This window comes from Arachis hypogaea, chromosome 11 (assembly GCF_003086295.3).
Source record: "Arachis hypogaea cultivar Tifrunner chromosome 11, arahy.Tifrunner.gnm2.J5K5, whole genome shotgun sequence".
NCBI classification, from domain to species: domain Eukaryota; kingdom Viridiplantae; phylum Streptophyta; class Magnoliopsida; order Fabales; family Fabaceae; genus Arachis; species Arachis hypogaea.
This window is the reverse complement of record NC_092046.1, coordinates 115,803,709-115,825,636: the sequence shown is the minus strand read 5'-3', so window position 1 is coordinate 115,825,636 and position 21,928 is coordinate 115,803,709. Positions and strand designations below refer to the sequence as shown.

The 21,928-nt window shown below is 36.3% G+C and overlaps 1 non-coding gene across 1 annotated transcript; it reads left to right on the top strand.

Annotated features, from left to right (window-relative positions):
* Positions 1–14,829: 14,829 nt before the first annotated feature.
* LOC112725289 (small nucleolar RNA R71) lies at positions 14,830–14,937 on the top strand. Its single transcript, XR_003164407.1, has one exon. It is a non-coding gene; the product is annotated as a small nucleolar RNA R71 (small nucleolar RNA).
* The last annotated feature ends 6,991 nt before the right edge of the window (positions 14,938–21,928 follow it).

The following is a 21,928-nucleotide window of genomic DNA, read 5'->3' as shown; positions in this document are numbered from 1 at the left end:
AGTATCATGGCTACAAGCTCCCAAAAGAGCTAGAGGTGTTCCTATTGGAGGATACACCTAGAGAAGGAGAAGCATGAGCAACTGACCGTCCAACTTAAGGACATTAAAGAAAAGTGCTTGGTGGGAGGCACCCCACCGTGGTAAGATCTTCCTTGTGTATATTCTTGCTTTTAGCTCTAGATTTTTGTGAATTTTGTGATTTCTTGATGTTGTTGATTGCATAGGATTGCTAGCTTTATTGTTCTTGTTGAATAGATAGGATGTTCATATAGTTCTCACCATTTTTGTATGGATGAATTGTTGAAGTAGAGGAAATGCCATGTTTTGAATAATGCATGAAATTGTGAAGTGTTCTCTTTGACAACTAGGTTAAACACCTACCAAGAATGTGTTAAAATAGCTTTTGCTATGTAAAAAAAAAAAAAAAGAGGAAAAAGGAAAAAAGGGCACCGACGCGCCAGCGCACCTTGCGCGCGCGCGCCGGTGGTGGATTTTATACTCCTGGGCAAAACACCCGAGAGTCATGCCCACTTTGTGCCATCGACGTGCAAGCGCACTGTCCGTGCGCGCGCCGATGGTGCAATCTGACCTCTCTGGTACAAAAAACCAGAGAGTTTTGCCACACTTATGCCACACTTGTGCCCACACCGACACATCCGTGCACTGCGCGCGTCCGCTCCGGTTGCCAATCCACTCAGGCACGCGTCTACGCAAGGTGCGCGCCCGCGCGCCTGTGCTGCATGACCCCCTGGTACAACTCACCTGAGAGTTGGGCCTACTTTGTGCCAACTCCATGCCAGGGGCATAACTGACCTCACGCGTGTGCGCCATTGACGCGTACGCATCCCTTGCCCAACACTCACTGAAGCGCCAGCGCACCGTGCGCGCGTGCGCCGATCGCGCGAACCAGTTTAAAAACTGGCGCACCCTGTTCTATCCCTCTTTCTCACCTCTTTTCTTTTCTTCTTTCTTCTTCCTCTTTCTCCATCACCTCTCTTCTCTTCCTTTTCTTCTTCCATACTTCACCACCATCTCCGCCCACTCACCGGTGACAACCACCTCTTCCGGTAGCACTACATCTTTTTTATCTCTTTCTCATCTTCACAAAAGCAAATTCTACCTTGTTCTTTTACACTTCTCAAGGTTCTACTTCTTCTACATCTCATCTATTACTTTCTTTGCATTATTTCTTCTATTAGTTAGATTCTTTTTGTTGCTTTACTTAATCTCTCTTTTAGTTGCATGATTATACCACTTGCTTTTTGTTTGTTTATTTACTTTTTTTTTCTTGCTTTTCCATGGATGTTGAATTTGAGTTTAATTTGCTTTAATGGATCTTCTTGATTATTTTTCCTTATCTTTGTCAATAAATGATGATTATGTGATGATTGATATTTCATTTTGGGCTTCAAATTAGTTGAGTATCTCATAATTGCTCATTGCTTGATAATTGCACGCCAAGTGTTCGAGGAAATGCATGAATGCCATTTTGGTTTATTTTTATCATGTACTTTCAATTTGGTGCTTCTCCCCATTCACTTGCTTTCTTCTAAATGCATTGAGTGCACTTTGCTTGCTTAGAGTGTATACCTACCAATTAGATACTCATTGAACATGACTTGCTTTTTGTTATGGATGCTTGAGATCATTCTTCTCATGCCTTATTGCATGCTTTACTTCCTCTTGCGTCCCATGCCAAGTGTTGTGACCCATGCCTTTATATTCACTTTGTTGTGATATTTCTTTTAGGCACCATCTTTCACTTGCATGATTTTGTTAAATTGATTTTTTGGGTTTAATGTTTTCCTGTTTCCCTTCCTTCTTCAGGATGGCCATCAAAAAAGGTAAGGAGAAAGCTTCAAGAAAACTGGCTGTAAAAAGGGCACCCTAAAGGTCAAACTCTAAGGCGCATTCTTCATTAAAGAAAGCAAAGGCACCCGCTCCTATTAATGAGAATGAGTAGAGCAAACCGGCAAAGGATTCCTCAAGATTTTCCAACCGCTTTTGTGAACTTGTGTTCCCCGCCATGGTTGAGAGGAACTATCATGCCGAGCATCTACTCGCTCCGCCGGACAAGGTTGCTCCTTGTATTTTACCCCGTATTGAACGGCGGGGGTGGGAGTTTCTTTTGAGAAAACCACGGGAGATCAACCTCTCTTGGGTGGTAGAATTCTACACTAACTACGTGCGCCGAAAGTAAGTATCAGTTTCAGAAGAGGCTATTCAACAAGTACTTAATGTCCTACCGGTACCAAGTGATATGGATGGCTACCAAGAGGTCTTACATCAGCGAGAAAAGTTTGGATTTGATTGGGACTCGATCCTCCGAGTCATTGCTGAGCCAGAGACATTTTGGACCCATGGTCGACTCCGGATGAGGCCTAAGTGCATTGATGCTCGCTTTCTCACTGTGGAAGCTAGAGCTTGGGCCCAGATCCTATCTCACTATGTGCTACCTAGCACCCACAAGTCGTCCTTCATGGCAGATCTTGCCTTACTTGTTTGGTGTATTCTCACGGAGAGACCGGTGAACATTCCGCTTCTTGTCAAGCAAGCGATGGGACAAGTCCACGCCCGGGGCAATTTGCCATTTCCAGTATTGGTATCCGATTTAGTTGCTGCTGCGGGTGTTCCTTGGGAAGACATGGACACGAAGGCTATAATTCCAGCTAAGGGCGATGTGGTCCCAAGCAAAAAAATACTTACATCTTCCTATGAACAACCCAAGCCTTGACATAGCCCTCTCATCTACTATTCCTTCCACTTCATCATCACCACCACGGCAAAGATCCACACACCAAAGGATAGAAGACCTACACCGGAAGCTTAATAGATATGAGCGGTACAACCAATGCCGATATACTTACATTAAGAAGCTTCTGCATTGTGTTACCCCTAGCATGGAGGAACAAGAAATATTCACATCCACCTCAAACCCAAGCGATGCGAGCTCTGAAGGAGGGGATAGTGAAGGTGCCGGTCCCGACTGTCCTTTGCGCATTGTTGGTAGCACGGAGGACCGTGCTAAATTCTAAGTATGGAGAGGTCGTTCGACCGATCTCCATGGGTAACAATCTCTTCTTTTCAACACCCATGGATTTATCTTTTGCTTAGTAGTTAGTGCATTGCATGTGTAGTTAGTCTTGCTTGTAAATACTCCTTGCATGATGGTTAGTTTCTATAGAGTTGCTTGGTCAAAATAATAACTTCTTCCCCAAGAAACTATGTTTTAGGGTACCCTACCAAATTTTGAAAAATTTTTGCAGTAAACTTACTGGAACATAGTGATTGAGCTAAGAACACAAGCATGTAAGTTTTGAGCCTATTGCATGGTTACATCTTCTAACCATTATTTCCCATTCTTGTGTGCATTATTCTCTCTATGATTGTAATCCTTGCTTTGTCTGATTCTATATGTCCATTACTTTGTGTATGAATGCATTTACATGATTGAGGCCATCATTTCAATAGTCACTTTTCCCAAACGGCCTTAACCCTTTTATCTACCATTGCTAACCAATTTTGAGCCTATGATAAACCCTCTTTGTTCTTGAAAAGAGCACATCAACAACTCTAAGCGAAAAATAATGAATGTCCCTAAATTTGGATTCTTGATTAGCTTAGGTAAGTGGAGATGTGTATCAATTAATTGGGAGGGTATACTTGGGAAATTTGGGTAGATGTAAAGATGTGTATTGTAGTTGAAATTGAAAATTCCATGATTTGAAAACATACTCATGTATTGAATGATTGAACCATATGCATTGAAACTTTTGTACATAGACCCCTAAGAAAAAGGGGACCAAAAAAAAAAGAGAGAGAAAGCAATAAAAGGGGGCAAAGATGCCCCAAGACAAAGTAATAAAAACAATGCATATGGGATGTGAATTGAGAAGAATGCATGAGTATGCAAAAAGTGAAACTTAAGGGTAGCTAGGTAATGTATTATAGTTGTATAGGTTGTTCTATGTGTCTAGTGGGATTCTAGGTTAATCAAGGACTCAAATTTTAAGTTCACTTGACCATATACATCCTTACCTTCACCCTAGCCCCATTACAACCCATGAATAAGACCTCATGATACTTGTAAGCATGCATTAAGTAATTGTTGATTGTTAGATGAAAGACAAATCTTGGAAAGCATGATTAGGAGAGGATTGAGTGACGAACCCTATACACTTGAGCGAATAGAGCGGATACACTTTTGGTAAGGGTTCGATGCTCAATTCTTTGTTCCTGGCTTTCACGAGCGTTCATTTAGCAAGTTATATGCACTTCATAGTGATGTTTAATTTGGTAGGATTTATGAACTACATATCATTTTCACCCTATATGCTCACATGTGTTCTTGGAGGATAGATTTACCCTTGACCAAGTAGATAGATGATTTTACATTAGTTGCATGCATTCACTTAGGTAGTTTGCATTTCATAAACCCTTTTCTCACCATGATCTTTGGTCCCTTTTTTTTTAAGCATGAGGACATGCTTGGTATAAGTGTGGGGAGATTTGATAAACCCCAATTTTGTGGTTTATATTGTGTAGAATTTGGGGGTTTTTGTCAATATTTCTCACACTTATTCACAAGAAATGCATGGTTTTGTATTCCTTTCCTAATATTTCTCCATGATAAAAAACATGCTTATTTTGCCTTAGAATTGCTATATTTTGATCCTCTTTTATTACCACTCGATGCCGTGATGTATTTATTGAGTGATTTCAAAATTAATAGGGCAAGAATGGCCTAGAAGAGAGAAAGAAAGCATGCACAAGAGGAAGGAATATGAAGATTTGGATTTTGGGAAACTCAGCATTGGCGCGCACGCGCACTCCACACGCACGGGTGGATGAGGATAGCTGGAAGTGGCGTGCAAAGATGGATGCATCCGCGCGGGCCAGAGAATTCCCACCGACGCGCACGCGCACCTAGCGGGCACGCGTGGATCACAAAAGCAATCGGCGCGCACGCACGCATGGCGCGCACGTGCAGAAAGCTGCACGTGACCTCATTAAGGGAAATCGTGCCTGGCGATTTCTGAGGCTCATCAGGCCCAAATTCAAGCTGTTTCTGCATGAAAAAGACCGAAAGATGCTAGGGGAAAAGGGGGGATAAATCATTTTACACTTAGACACAATTTTTAGCTAGTTTTTGGTTCTTTGTTCTTCTTGGGAGAGAAACCCTTGTTCCTCTCTAGATCTAGCTTTAATTTGATCTTCCCTTGTTGAATTTTGAATTGGATCTTGTCTATTACTAGTTTTAATTGCTTAATTTGAATTCCTTAGTATAATTTTGCTTAGATCTTGTGTTAGTTTTATGAATTCTTGTCAACTGTCATTTTATACCCATTTCATGAATGTTGTGAATCTTGACTTGTTGATGTTACATTGGTGATTTCTATGATTAATTGTGTTGTTTGAGTGATTGTATGTTGATAATTGTTAGTGGGTACTTATTGATTTCAATTTAATTTCAATTTGAATATGTCTTTTGTTAATGCTTACCATGTGTTTGATGAATTATTTACCTTGATTATGGAGTAGTTCTCTTTACTCTTGGCCTAGGCTAAGGGAATTGGGTAAAGTTGAGTCATTGGGTCTAATAGATTTGATGATTTGAGAACCCTTAGTGGTCAATTTGATAGCCATTGACACTAACCTACTACTAAGTCAATTAGTAAGTAGGTTAGACCTTATGGGTTGATGTTGACCAAACTATTTAACATACTTCAAGTGTAGAAGTAGACTTAATGAGTTTGGTTCCTCATAATTGTCAAGATATGGTTATTAGACAAGGATAGTGACCCCAATTTCCATGCCTAGCCAAGAGTTACTTTTATCATTCCTATTTGAAAACCCAAAATTCTTGATTGCTTTGTCTTAGTTATAGTTAGTTGTTTAGTTTAGTGTAGAATTACATTGGATGTTATCTCATTAGTTTAGAATTGCTCACATCTTGCTTAGTTATTTGAATTAGTTTCTTGCATTTTAAGATTACTTGCTTGTTAAGATTCATAGTTTAATTTCTTGCTCATGACTCACAACCCCGGATTTCTAACCAATGTTGAAGCACATGTTTGCCCATTCCGTGTGAGACGACCCAAGGTTTGAATACTTCGGTTATTTCTATTGGGGTTGAACTTGTGACAACCAATTTCCTTCTAAATTTGATACTCGGGAACTGTTGTTGGATAGAGCTATACTACCAACAGGATTTCATTGAGAGATTCTATTCCGACGCAACCCCCGAGTCGCATCAATATCCCTGTATATATATTATTTTTGAGAAACCCCAAGCCTTACCCTTCTATTTTCTTAGCCGTCACTACTCACACTCTTTCTCTTAGAATTCAGTTTCTCTCCCTCTCGGCCTCTCCTTCTTAGTCTCTCTCGGTTTCTCTCATTCTCTTCACCACCTTCCTCCACTCTGGTGCAAAAATTGTGAACTCACACAAATTAATCGGCAAGTGCACTGGGTCATCCAAGTAATACCTCAGGTGAGTGAGGATCGATCCCACGAGGATTGTCGGACTGAGCAAGTAATATTTATCTTGTTGGACTTAGTCAGGCGAATAAAAAAGGTGGTTTGGTAAGTGCAATTCACATAAAGCAATAAATAATAAAATAAGGAGAGCAATAAACAGTTTGGTGTGAAAAATAATATAAGAAAACAGCTAAGGCTTCAGAGATGGTTATCTTTCCAGATTAAAACGTCTTACCAACTATTTTAATAATAAATGATTCATTCTATGGCAAACTGGTGCACGAAATTGTGATCTCAGGCAACGGCGCCAGAAACTCTGTACGCACGTCTTAATAAATCGTTTTTCATTCACAACTTCGATACAACTAACCAGCAAGTGCACTGGGTCGATCCCACGGAGATTGTTGGTATGAAGCAAGCTATGATCACCTTGTAAATCTCAGTCAGGCAGATATAAAACAGTTATGGAGTTTTCAAACATAAATAATAAATAGATAGAAAATAAGGATAGAAACACTCATGTAATTCATTGGTGAGAATTTCAGATAAGTGTATAGAGATGCTTTCGTTCCTCTGAATCTCTGCTTTCCCGCTGTCTTCATCCAATCAGTCTTACTCCTTTCCATGGCTGACTTTATGTAAGGACATCACCGTTGTCAATGGCTACTTTTAATCCTCTCTGGAAAATGGTCTAATGCGCTGTCACTGCATGGCTAATCGTCTGGAGGCATCACCCTTGTCAATGGCTGCATCCTATCCTCTTGTGAAAATGGTCCAAATGCTCTGTCACAGCATGGCTAATCATCTGAGGTTCTCGATCATACTGGAATAGGATTCACCCTCCTTTTGCGTCTGTCACTACGCTCAGCACTCGCGAGTTTGAAGCTCGTCACAGTCATTCAATCCCAGAATCCTACTCGGAATACCACAGACAAGGTTTAGACTTTCCAGATTCTCATGAATGCCGCCATCAATCTAGCTTATACCACGAAGATTCTGATTAAGAGATCCAAGAGATACTCATTCAATCTAAAGTAGAACGGAAGTGGTTGTCAGGCACGCGTTCATAGGGAATGATGATGATTGTCACGTTCATCACATTCAGGTTGAAGTGCGAATGAATATCTTAGAAGCGGAATAAGTTGAATTGAATAGAAAAACAGTAGTACTTTGCATTAATCTTTGAGGAACAGCAGAGCTCCACACCTTAATCTATGGAGAGTAGAAATTCTACTGTTGAAATTACATAAGTGAAAGGTCCAGGCATGGCCGAATGGCCAGCCCCCATACGTGATCAATATGATCCTTAGATGAACTAAAAATCATAAGATGTCTAATACAATAGTAAAAAGTCTTATTTATACTAAACTAGTTACTAGGGTTTACAGAAGTAAGTAATTGATGCATAAATCCACTTCCGGGGCCCACTTGGTGTGTGCTTGGACTGATCTTGAATGTTACACATGTAGAGGTCATTCTTGGAGTTGAACGCCAGTTTGTAACGTATTTCTGGCATTCAACTCTGGCTTGTGACGTGTTTCTGGCGTTTAACTCCAGACAGCAGCGTAGAACTGTAGTTCAATGCCCTTTTACGTCATCTAAACTCGGCCAAAGTATGGACTATTATATATTGTTGGAAAGCCCTGGATGTCTACTTTACAACTCAATTGAAAGCGCGTCATTTTGAGTTATGTAGCTCCAGAAAATCCACTTTGAGTGCAGGGAGGTCAGAATCCAACAGCATCAGCAGTCCTTCTTCAACCTCTGAATCTGATTTTTGCTCAAGTCCCTCAATTTCAGCCAGAAAATACCTGAAATCACAGAAAAACACACAAACTCATAGTAAAGTCCAGAAATGTGAATTTAACATAAAAACTAATAAAAACATCCCTAAAAGTAACTAGATTATACTAAAAACATACTAAAAACAATGCCAAAAAGCGTATAAATTATCCGCTCATCACAACACCAAACTTAAATTGTTGCTTGTCCCCAAGAAACTGAAAATCAAATTGGATAAAAAGAAGAGAATATACTATAAATTCCAAACTATCAATGAAACATAGCTCCAATTAAATGAGCGGGACTTGTAGCTTTTTGCCTCTTGAATAGTTTTGGCATCTTACTTTATCCATTGAAGTTCAGAGTGATTGGCATCTATAGGAACTCAGAGTTTAGATAGTGTTATTGATTCTCCTAGTTCAGTATGATGATTCTTGAACACAGCTATTTTATGAGTCTTGGCCGTGGCCCTAAGCACTTTGTTTTCCAGTATTACCACCGGATACATAAATGCCACAGACACATAATTGGGTGAACCTTTTCAGATTGTGACTCAGCTTTGCTAAAGTCCCCAATTAGAGATGTCCAGGGTTCTTAAGCACACTCTTCTTTTGCTTTGGACCTTAACTTTAACCGCTCAGTCTCAAGTATTCACTTGACACCTTCACGCCACAAGCACATGGTTAGGGACAGCTTGGTTTAGCCGCTTAGGCCAGGATTTTATTCCTTTAGGCCCTCCTATCCACTGATGCTCAAAGCCTTGGGATCCTTTTTATTTACCCTTGCCTTTTGGTTTTAACGGTTATTGGCTTTTTGCTCTTGCCTCTTGGTTTTAAGAGCTTTTGGCTTTTTCTGCTTGCTTTTTCTCTTTTTTTTTCTATTTTTTCGCTATTTTTTTTTCTGCAAGCTTTGTTCTTTGTTGCTTTTTCTTGCTTCAAGAATCATTTTTATGATTTTTCAGATTATCAAATAACATGTCTCCTTATCATCATTCTTTCAAGAGCCAACATATTTAATATTCTTAAACAACAACTTCAAAAGACATATGCACTGTTCAAGCATTCATTCAGAAAACAAGAAGCATTGTCACCACATCAATATAATTAAACTAAGTTCAAGGATAAATTTGAAACTCATGTACTTCTTGTTCTTTTGAATTAAAACAGTTTTCATTTAAGAGAGGTGATGGATTCATAGGACATTCATAACTTTAAGACATAGTTACTAAATACTAATGATCATGTAATAAGACACAAACATGGATAAGCACTTAACATTAAGAAAACGAAAAACAGAAAATAAGAACAAGGAATGAGTCCATCTTAGTGATGGTGGCGTTTCCTTCTTGAGGAACCAATGATGTCCTTGAGCTCTTCTATGTCTCTTCATTGTCTTTGTTGCTCCTCCCTCATTGCTTTTTGATCTTCTCTTATTTCATGAAGGATGATGGAGTGCTCTTGATGTTCCCCCTTAATTGTCCCATGTTGGAACTTAATTCTCCTAGGGAGGTGTTGATTTGCTCCCAATAGTTTTGTGGAGGAAAATGCATTTGAGGCATCTCCGGGATCTCATGGTGATGAGCTTCATGCGTCTCTTGAGATCCATGAATGGGCTCTCTTGCTTGCTCCATCCTTTTCTTAGTGATGGGCTTCTCTTCCTCAATGGGAATGTCTCCTTCTATGAAAGCTCCAGCTAAGTAACATAGATGGCAAATAAGATGAGGAAAACTAGCCTTGCCCCAGGAGAGGGCTTTTCGGCTATTTTGTAGAATTCAAGGGAGATGACTTCATGAACTTCTACTTCCTCTCCAATCATGATGCTATGAATCATGATGGCCCGATCCACAGTAACTTCAGATCGATTGCTAGTGGGGATGATGGAGCGTTGGATGAACTCCAACCATTTTCTAGCCACAGGCTTGAGGTCCAGTCTTCTTAATTGAACCGGCTTGCCTTTGGAGTCAATCTTCCATTGAGCTCCTTCCACACATATGTCCCTGAGGACTTGGTCCAACCTTTGATTAAAGTTGACCCTTCTAGTGTAGGGGCGTGCATCTCCTTGCATCATAGGCAAGTTAAACGCAAACCTCACATTTTCGGGACCAAAATCTAAGTAGAGTAAAGTATCGTTTTTGTCCCCAACGTTTGGGGTAAGTCCTAAAGTTGTCCCTAACGTTTCAATCGTCCTATTTAAGTCCCTAACGTTTCAAAATTGACTCAATGTTGTCCTGCCGTTAAGACAGGACAAAATTGAGACGATTTTAAAACGTTAGGGACTTAAATAGAACAAAAACGTTGGGGACAAAAACGAAACATAGAAATAAATTTTAATTTTATTCTTTAATAATATCAATTTCTTACTGTACATAATATTCAATTATTTTTAATCACATTTATACTTAATCACATTACTTTCATTCTAAATAAATTTATTTTTTTTAATTTTACACTTAAAGTAATGTAATTTTTTTATAAATAAATAAATTTTACACTTTCATTCTAAATAAATAATGTAATGTGATTAGAATGAAAGTATAAAATTATAAAAAAAAATAAGTAATGTGATTAAGTAATGAAATTAAAATTACATTATTTATTTAGAATGAAAGTTTAAATTTTATTTATTTATAAAAAATTATATTTCTTTAAGCGTAAAATTATAAAAAAATTAATTTATTTATAATGAAAGTGTAAAATTATTAAAAAAATATAAGTAATGTAATTAAGTAATAAAAGTAAAATTACATTATTTAGAATGAAAGTGTAAAAGTATAAAAAAATTTAATTTATTTTGAATGAAAGTGTAAAATTATAAAAAAAAATTATAAGTAATGTGATTAAGCAATGAAAGTAAAATTACATTATTTAGAATGAAAGTATAAAATTTATTTATTTATAAAAAAATTACATTACTTAAGTGTAAAATTATAAAAAAATTAATTTATTTAGAATGAAAGTGCAAAATTATAAAAAAAAAAGTAATGTGATTAAGTAATAAAAGTAAAATTACATTATTAAAAATGAAAGTGTAAAAGTTATTTGTTTATAAAAAAAATTACATTACTTTAAATGTAAAATTATAAAAAAATTAATTTATTTAGAATGAAAGTGTAAAATTATTAAAAAAATTATAAGTAATGTGATTAAGAAATGAAAGTAAAATTACATTATTTAGAATGAAAGTGTAAAATTTATTTATTTATAAAAAAATTACATTACTTTAAGAATAAAATTATAAACAAATTAATTTATTTAGAATGAAAGTAATGTGATTAATTGTAATTTAAAAAATAATTGAATATTATGTATAGTAAAAATTAAAATTATTGAAGGATAAAAATAAAATTTATTTTTATGTATCGTTTTTGTCCCCAATGTTTTTGTCCTATTTAAGTCCCTAACGTTTTAAAATCGTCTCAATTTTGTCCCGCCGTCAATTCTATTAACGGATCCCTAACGGCAGGACAACATTGAGTCAATTTTGAAACGTTAGGGACTTAAATAGGACGATTGAAACGTTAGGGACAACTTTGGGACTTACCCCAAATGTTGGGGACAAAAACGATACTTTACTCATCTAAGTATTTCCCCCGAACCATTGTAATATAATTCTTTGGGTTTGGGTTCTTACTTTGATCATGGTTCCTAGTGATCCATGCATTGGCATAGAACTCTTGAACCATTAGGATGCCGACTTGTTGGATGGGGTTTGTTAGAACTTCCCAACCTCTTCTTTGGATTTCATGTCGGATCTCCGGATACTCATTCTTCTTGAGCTTGAAAGGGACCTCAGGGATCACCTTCTTCTTGACCACAACATCATAGAAGTGGTCTTGATGAGCTTTGGAGATGAATCTTTCCATCTCCCATGACTCGGAGGTGGAAGCTTTTGTCTTCCTTTCCCTTTTCTAGAGGATTCTCCGGTCTTGGGTGCCATCAATGGTAATGAAAAAACAAAAAGCTTATGCTTTTACCACACCAAACTTAGAATATTGCTCACCCTCGAGCAAGAGAAGAAAGAATAGATGAAGAAGAAGAAGAAAATATGGAGGAGAGGGGGGAGGGGTGTATTCGGCCAAGAAGGGGAAGAGAGGGTTGTGTTGTGTGAAAATGAAGAAGAATGGAGGGCTTTATATAGGGAAGGGAGGGGGGTAAGGTTCGGCCATAAGGGTGGGTTTTGGGTGGGAAATTGATTTTGAATTTTGAAGGTAGGTGGGGTTTATGAAGTAGGTTTATGGGGAAGAGTGGATGGATGTGAGTGGTGAAGTGGTTATAGGGAAGAGAGATTGAGGTGATTGGTGAAGAGTTTTGGGGAAGAGTGTTTATGGGATTGTGTGAAAGAGGGGTGAGAAGAAGTGAGTGGAGGTAGGTGGGGATCCTGTGGGGTCCACAGATCCTGAGGTGATCCTGTGGGGTCCACAGATCCTGAGGTGTTCAAGGATTTACAACCTTGCACCAAATTAGGCATGCAAAATGCCCTTGCACACAACTCTGGGCGTTCAGCGCCAGATTGTTGCTTGTTCTGGGCGTTGAACGCCCATTTGTTGCCCATTTCTGGCGTTGAACGCCAGAACCATGCTTGTTCTGGGCGTTCAGCGCCAGCTCTTCTCCAGGGTGCAATTCTGGCGTTCAAATGCCCAGATGCTGCCCATTTTGGGTGTTCAGCGCCAGAACCATGCTCTGTTCTGGTGTTAAACGCCAGCCAGATGCTTCTTACTGGCGTTTAAACGCCAGTAAGGTCTTCCTCCAGGGTGTGATTTTTCTTCTGCTGTTTTTGATTCCGTTTTCAATTTTTATATTTATTTTGTGACTCCACATGATCATGAACCTAATAAAACATGAAAGAACAAGAAAAATAAAATTAGATAAATAAAAATTGGGTTGCCTTCCAACAAGCGCTTCTTTAATGTCAATAGCTTGACAGTGGGCTCTCATGGAGCCTCACAGATGTTCAGAGCATTGTTGAGACTTCCCAACACCAAACTTAGAGTTTAACTGTGGGGGCTCTGGTTGACTCTGTTTTGAGAGAAGCTTACTGTGCCTCTTTTCCATGTTTACAGAAGGGTAACCTTGAGTTGTAAACACAAGGGAGTCCTCATTCAATTGAAGGACTAATTCACCTCTGTCAACATCAATCACAGCTCTTGCTGTGGCTAGGAAATGTCTTCCAAGGATGATGGATTCATCCTCATCCTTCCCAGTATCAAGGATTATGAAATCAGCAGGGATGTAAAGGCCTTCAACCTTTACTAACACGTCCTCTACTTGTCCATAAGCCTGTTTTCTTGAATTGTTTGCCATCTCTAATGAGATTTTAGTAGCTTGCACCCCAAAGATTCCCAGTTTCTCTATTACAGAGAGGGGCATGAGGTTTATCCCTGACCCAAGGTCACACAGAGCCTTTTCAAAGATCATGGTGCCTATGGTACAAGGTATTAGGAACTTTCCAGGATCCTGTTTCTTCTGAGGCAATGTCAGTTGATCCAGATCACTTAGTTCATTAGTGAACAAGGGAGGTTCATCTTCCCAAGTCTCAACACCAAATAATTTGGTATTCAGCTTCATGATTGCACCAAGGTACTTGGTAACTTGCTCTTCAGTAACATCCTCAGTCTCTTCAGAAGAGGAATACTCATCAGAGCTCATGAATGGCATAAGGAGGTTCAATGGAATCTCTATGGTCTCTAGATGAGTCTCAGATTCCTTTGGTTCCTCAGAGGGAAGCTCCTTATTGATCACTGGACGTCCCAGGAGGTCTTCCTCCTTGGGATTCACGTCCTCTCCCTCCCTTACAGGTTCGGCCATGGTAATTAATTCAATGGCCTTGCACTCTCCTTTTGGATTCTCTTCTGTATTGCTTGGGAGAGTACTAGGAGGGATTTCAGTGATCCTTTTACTCAGCTGGCCCACTTGTGCCTCCAAATTTCTAATGGATGACCTTGTTTCATTCATGAAACTCACAGTGGCCTTAGATAGATCAGAGACTAAGTTTGCTAAATTAGAGGTATTTTGTTCAGAGTTCTCTGTCTGTTGCTGAGTGGATGATGGAAAAGGTTTACTATTGTTAAACCTATTTCTTCCACCATTATTAAAGCCTTGTTGAGGCCTTTGTTGATCCTTCCATGAGAGATTTGGGTGATTTCTCCATGAGGGGTTATAGGTGTTTCCATAAGGTTCACCCATGTAATTCACCTCTGCTATTGCAGGGTTTTTAGGATCATAAGCTTCTTCTTCAGAAGTTGCCTCTTGAGTACTGTTGGATGCAGCTTGCATTCCATTCAGACTCTGAGAAATCATATTGACTTGCTGAGTCAATATTTTATTCTGAGCCAATATAGCATTCAGAGTATCAATTTCAAGAACTCCCTTCTTCATAGGCGTCCCATTATTCACAGGATTCCTTTCAGAAGTGTACATGAACTGGTTATTAGCAACCATGTCAATGAGTTCTTGAGCTTCTGCAGGCGTTTTCTTTAGGTGAATGGATCCACCTGCAGAAGTATCCAATGACATCTTAGCTAATTCAGACAGACCATCATAGAATATATCCAGGATGGTCCATTCTGAAAGCATGTCAGAAGGACACTTTTTGGTCAGTCCTTTGTATCTCTCCCAAGCTTCATAGAGGTATTCACCTTCTTTCTGTATGAAGGTTTGAACATCCACTCTAAGCTTACTCAGCTTTTGAGGAGGAAAGAACTTGGCTAAGAAAGCCTTGACCAGCTTATCACAAGAGTTCAGTCTATCCTTAGGTTGAGAGTCCAACCATATTCTAGCTCTGTCTCTCACAGCAAAAGGGAAAAGCATGAGCCTGTAGACTTCAAGATCTACTCTATTAGTCTTAACAGTATCATAGATCTGCAAGAATTCAGTTAAGAACTGAAAAGGATCTTCAGATGGAAGTCCATGAAACTTGCAGTTCTGCTGCATCAGAGAAACTAATTGAGGTTTCAGCTCAAAATTGTTTGCTCCAATGGCAGGAATGGAGATGCTTCTTCCATGTAAATTGGAATTAGGTGCAGTAAAGTCACCAAGCATCCTCCTTGCATTATTATTATTTTCGGCTACCATCTCCTCTTCCTGTTCGAAAATTTCTGAAAGGTGCTTGCTGGATTGTTGTAATTTAGCTTCTCTTAGTTTCCTCTTCAGAGTCCTTTCAGGTTCTGGATCTGCTTCAACAAAAATGTTCTTGTCCTTGCTCCTGCTCATATGAAAAAGGAGGGAACAGAAAAATAATAATAGGGATCCTTTTTACCACAGTATAGAGGTCCTTGTGTGAGTAGATGAATAAATAAATAGAAGGAGATGAGAGAGAAAGAGAATTTTCGAAAATTATTTTTGAAAAAATGGTTAGTGATTTTTGAAAATAGTTTTTGAAAAAGGTTGGTAATTTTCGAAAATTAAAATCAGAAATTAAAATAATTAGTTAATTAAAAAGAAATTTTGAAAAAGAGGGAGATATTTTTGAAAATTAGAGAGAGAGGGAGTTAGTTAGGTAGTTTTGAAAAAGATAAGAAACAAACAAAAAGTTAGTTAGTTAGTTGAAACAAATTTGAAAATCAATTTTGAAAAGATAAGAAGATAAGTTAGAAAAGATATTCACTACAAGAAAAAGGCGCATTTGTAACAAAAAATATTGTTACAAAACGTCGAAATTTTGAAACAAAAGTTTTTTGTAACAAAAAAAGGGTCCATTGCAGTAAGTCCCGTTACAAAAAGTTTTTGTAACGAAAAATGGAATTGTTACAATTCAATACCATATTTTGTAACAATTTTTTCTGATACAAAAAACCAGAAGCCGTTACAAAAGTGGTAACAAATTTTGATCTTGAAGGTATTTTTCGTGACAGTCATTTTTTTCCTATCAAAAAATTTTGTTACAAAATGTAACATGATTTTGTAACATTTTTTTCTTTAGTTACGAAAGCAAATTAATTATTTTGTAACAACTTTTTTTATTACAAATTACATGCATAATTTACTAAATTATTTTTTAAATTAACTAATATATTAACGATTTTAATAAGCAAGTTTACATGTATATAATATGCAAAAACATACATAAGTCAAACAAGATCCTTTTAGCTAAAATTGTCTTGAAACAAAATAACATTAGCTAGTGAGTACATTGATTAGTTCAACCAAAACATAAAAGTTCTAACATAAAAGTTCAACCAAAACATAAAAGTTCTAACATAGATTAGTGTCTCTATGCATCAAAACATTCTTGAGCCCTCAAGGTAGCATATGGTCACCATTTCAGCACTCCTGTAAATAAAAAAAACCAAAACAAAAAAGTTAGAAACAAGATATAACACTAATTATAATTTTTCCACTATGTTTTATCCAAAATGTTTAGAAAAATTTTGGCAAAACCTCCCCTAAAACTCGGATATTTCCACCGTCCACGGTTCCAACAAACACAACCAATTCACAACTTATGTCTCACCCATACCCAACCAAATTTATCAAACCAAATAATAGGACATTTATCATTTTTCAACCATAACACAAGTAAAATGTGATAAATAGATCCATATACAAATTAAAGTATACTAATATAAAATAGGAATCATCTACGAGTTCAAAATTTAGAAGTTAAAATTAACTAATTCCATAAGAATATATTCTCAGAGTTCAAAACTAGCCAATCAAAAATGCAAATTATCAAGAATTAATAATTCAATATATAAACTTGGGCTAACTAATCACAATTCAATCACAACTTAGTGAACAAATTTATTAAATTTACATAAGTATCAATTGTTAAACAATCAAATTTAGGACTCATATAACAAAGGGCGGCATAGTTGATGATCCATCAGTGTCAGCAAACTAAGATAAAGAAATCAGATGATGTGCAATAATGTTCAATTATTGAAGGAATACAATTAAAACACAACAAAGTCTCAGATAAGGCTTTTTTAAACCTGCTGAAGAAACTCTAAAAGATCAACATCATTTAAGTTGACACCTAAAATACAAGGTAACTACAAGCAATTACATAACACCACGCATCAGTAATATACTAATATGTAAAACATGGAAGGCATTTAGCACTTCTTGCAAATTGAATTTAAATGAAGTTTATAATAATAAATGCATGGCTCGATGCACTTCATTCTAAATAATTATTCAGTATTTTACCCAAACCAATGATATTGTTAAACCTTATATTCTAAATAATTTTTTAAAATAAAGTATGAGAATCACAAGTTCCCATGTACAAGCCATAATAAGCAATTAAGCATGACTTGAAATATAAGCAGGAAACAAAAAATTCAGCAGCTAAGAAATAGAGGCGAAGTATATCATGAAGCTCTCTATCAGAAAAGTAAGCAATATTTGCCGAAATCAATATCCTACTTAGTCCATCAGTCAGAAGGGCAAAAGAAAATGTAAAATGTGAAATAGTAATGTGATACACTCATACACTCAAACTTCCATTATTGAAATGAAGGTACCTTTGAAAGCCTTTATATACGCGATGCTGCAGCTTTGCGAACCACAACAGCATCAGATACTACTTCCAATACATCCTCGACTAGCAAAGAGTAAGTACTCACCTAAAAGTATGGCAATCAAGAATTATAATTTGTAGACTAAACCCCTTAGGAGTCACAAATGATCAAAATGAAGGAATTATGACTTGGATTTTTTAACATAGGATGTAGACTTTCATTTTCAATTGGATTGGAAAAAATTGCATGCTATTTTGAGTTCTGAACTTGGTTTTATTAACCTTACAAAGAGGCACTAACTTACCAAACTTGAAGGCATAATTGATAGTCCAAATGAATCAAGCTCAAGTTCTTCAACAGCACCTGAATTGAGGCTGAACGCGTATCTACGCACTTAAGAGTTTAGACTTCCCTTATCAAAGTTTAGACTTCAACAGCACCTGAATTTAGGTTTTATCCATTGAAGATAAAAACAGAATCTGCATCAAGAGATATTATAGATCAGACTAACATTCAAACAGAACACATAAGAGAGACAAATATAGGATGTCTAGTAGTATCATATCTAAAAAAGAAAATATTGTACAGGAGCTATCCTAAATGCATTTGCAGTTTATAAGATTATAATTATTCTTAGTCACATTAGAGGTGAACAAGTGCATTAGTACCTTAGAATAATACTCAATTGCATTTTTGAAGTCCTTGTCTCCAAATGCAATATCCCCAAACTTTTTTGTGTTCAATATATCTTGCACTTGTTGTGTCCACTCTTGAAAGAAAGCTGCAACAACATTCTCGGTTAATTGATAAGAGAAACCACAAAGAAGTTGGCAGAACAAGATATACAATTATAGTCTTGTGAGAAATTACTAAGGGTTTGTGCTGATCAATATCTCAGTACAAATAGAAGAAGAAAAAACAACAACCAACATAGAAAGTAGATCCAACCTTGTACACAAATTTATAGTAATTGAGAAAAGCAAACAAAACATATAACAAATTAATGGCTTAAGAAAAATGTGAAACGTTAAAACAAGAACAAAAAAAACTAAGACATGGAAATTGAACATTTTTGTACCCCTCTCTCCCTCCGTGAGCTCGCACCGGTGACGGCCTCCTCGCGGCTCCATGATGGCGATGATGGAAAGCCTGCAGCAGACGCGATGGCAGCTCTCTCCCCCTCGGCGATCTCTGGCCTGACCCACGGCTTTTCTGTCCACGCATCTTCTCCCGGCGAAATCGACGGCAATGGCGAGGCATGTGACGACGGCTTCCGATGGTGACTGCGGCGGACATGAATGACGCTGGTGGCAGCTGGCTTGAAGGCAACGACTTCTCTCCTTTGTTCGTGCTTCCAGTGGCGGCGGCAAGGACGGGTTCGACGTTAGAGACCCGACGAAGCTGGCAGCGATGGCTTCCCCCATGCCCGCGAGCACAACGGCAGTAATTCGTGGTGAGGGCGAAGGCAAAATGGCGAGGCAACGAGGAAAGCTCCCTGCGTTCGACCTCTCTCTCTCCTCTTCGTCGACAACGCAACAACCTTGGCAGCGCGGCGGTGGTGTGCGATGGCGACGGCGACGGCGAGCTGCTCCCTCCCCTCTTCTCTCTCAACCCGCACTCTCTTTTCTTTTTCCTTTCTTCCTGTTCTTCTTTCTGTTCTTTGTGTGTGTGGGTGAGTTGTGTGTGTACCGTGGGTGAGGGTGAGTGTGAGAGATGAGTGTAGTGTTAGGGTTTAGGGTGGTGTGGGGTAGTTTAGGTATTTTTATTAAAAGTAGGGTTAGTAATGTAATTTTATGAAATAATTAAAAAAATAAAATAATAATTAAAAATCAAATTAAATATAAAATTTCTATCTTAAAAATACTTTTCAAATTCAATTTGTAATTTATTTTCACTCAAATGCTAATTTAAAAAAAATATTAGATATAAATAAATTAATTTTTCTTTATTTATAAAATTAGGTTAAAAATCTGAATATTTAAAATTAAGACATATAAAATATTCACTATTTTTCAATTATAAAAAATCTAAATAATAAATAAAAATTTAAAATTTACTCAACTTTTATATAAAAATCTCTAAAAATATAATCTTAAATAAATATAATACATCATAAATAATTTATTAATAACTTTTTAAAATTCGGAGTTTTACACAATCATAATACAAATTTCTTAAATTAAATTGTATAATACTTCTATTATTGAATTTTAATTTCAAATAATCAATTATAAAATTCGCACAAGAATATTAATTAATTTAACTCCAAATATTAATAAAACTAATTTAATTACTCTTAATAGATTAGTTTATAAAATAAGAAGTTTAAATTAATAATAAGTTATAACTTTTTCATGATAAAAGTTACTTAAATTAAGCTATATAATTCTTTCTTATTTTTTAATTACTAAAATTACGCAAAATATTCAATTATGATAAAATTACTTAAGAATCTTAATTGATTTATAATAAAATTATCTCCGAATCTATTTAATTATTTCTAATAAAATAATTTCTAAAATTATAAAGTTTAAATTTAATAAAATAAAATCACAATTTATTTATATTTAGATTTTCAAAAATGCAGGATGTTACAAAATAAAATTATTTGAAAAAAATATATACACAATTTTTTTACTCTTAAAGTGTTGAACATTTTGAAAAAAAAATTGTTATAAAATATATTTATATTTTGTGACAAATAATTAACTTGTTACAAACAATATTGAATTTTGTGACAAATTAATTTTTTGTTAGAAAACAATTGGAGTTTTTGAAACAAAAAACAAAGTTTGTTACAAAATATTTTGAATTTTTGTAACCTTTTTTTTTTGTTACAAAATATTACAATATTTTGTAACAAAACACCATCTCGTTACAAAAACTAACATAATTTGTAACAAAATAAAACAAGTTATTGCAAAATATTATCATGTTTTGAAACAATTTGTAATGTTGTTGCAAAACATTATTCTTTTGTAACAATCACATATTATTATTAGAAAATACTATTTTTTTGTAACAATTTTAAATTTGATACAAATTTTTTGTTACAAATGTTCCATTTTCTTGTAGTGATTTTAAAATCAAATTTTTGAAAAAGATATGATTTTGAAAACGATAAGATAGAAAGATATTTTTGAAAAGATATGATCGAAATTGGTTTTGAAAAAGATTTGATTTTTAAAATCACAATTAATGACTTGATTCACAAGAAATCATAAGATATGATTCTAGAACTTAAAGTTTGAATCTTTCTTAACAAGCAAGTAACAAACTTGAATTTTTTTAATCAAAACATTAATTAATGATGTTTGAATCTTACTTACAGAGAAAATGCAATTTCCTATGATGTTTGATGCGAGATTTTAAGTCCCCCAGAAAGGTTTCATCTCATTCCTTATATACTAACCTAGTAATAAATGCTAGACCTAAAAAATCTTTTATTTGTAAATAAAGATTACAAAAGGAAATAAAAATAAGAAGTGTTAAATCCAATTGGAGGCCCAAAGAGAGGGTGACTCGGCTTGCTCTTGGCGTTTCGCACCAAAGATGGTCGTATAACGCCTTAGGAGGAGTAACTCATGCGCGCCTTGATCCCTTGCTGGTGCTAAACACCAGTTGGGCGTTTAGCGCTCAGGGGGGTTGCTCCAGGCTTTTCTTCTTGTTGCTCAAAACTCTACTAAATTGCTCCGAAATTCACCTAAAATCATAAAAATACCAAAACAACTCAAAGTAGCATCCAAAGAGGGTTTTTACACTAAAATCAAGTAAAACTAAATAAAATCTAGCTAAAAAAACTAGAAAATTCTATGAAAAAAGATATAAAATATTCACGTATCACAACACTAAACTTAAACCGTTGCTTGTCCTCAAGCAACCAAAACAATATAGGACCAAAGAAGAGACAATGTTTAAGACTTTGAGTTGTCAATGAAGCTCAGGTCTAGTTACTGAATGGGCTTACAACATTCTATTTCTGAATAGCTTTGGCATCTCACTATCCTTTGAAGTTCAGAAATATTAGCATCTCTTGGAACTAGAACTCGGATGATATTATAGATTCTTTTCTTTAGGCTCTAATTGATTCTTGAACACAGCTTTTGCTTTTCCTTGGTGCTTTGCACCTTTGAACCTAGCCATGACTCTAAGTGTTTTGTTTTCAAGCTTAACTTAATACATAAACACCACAAGCACTTAACTGG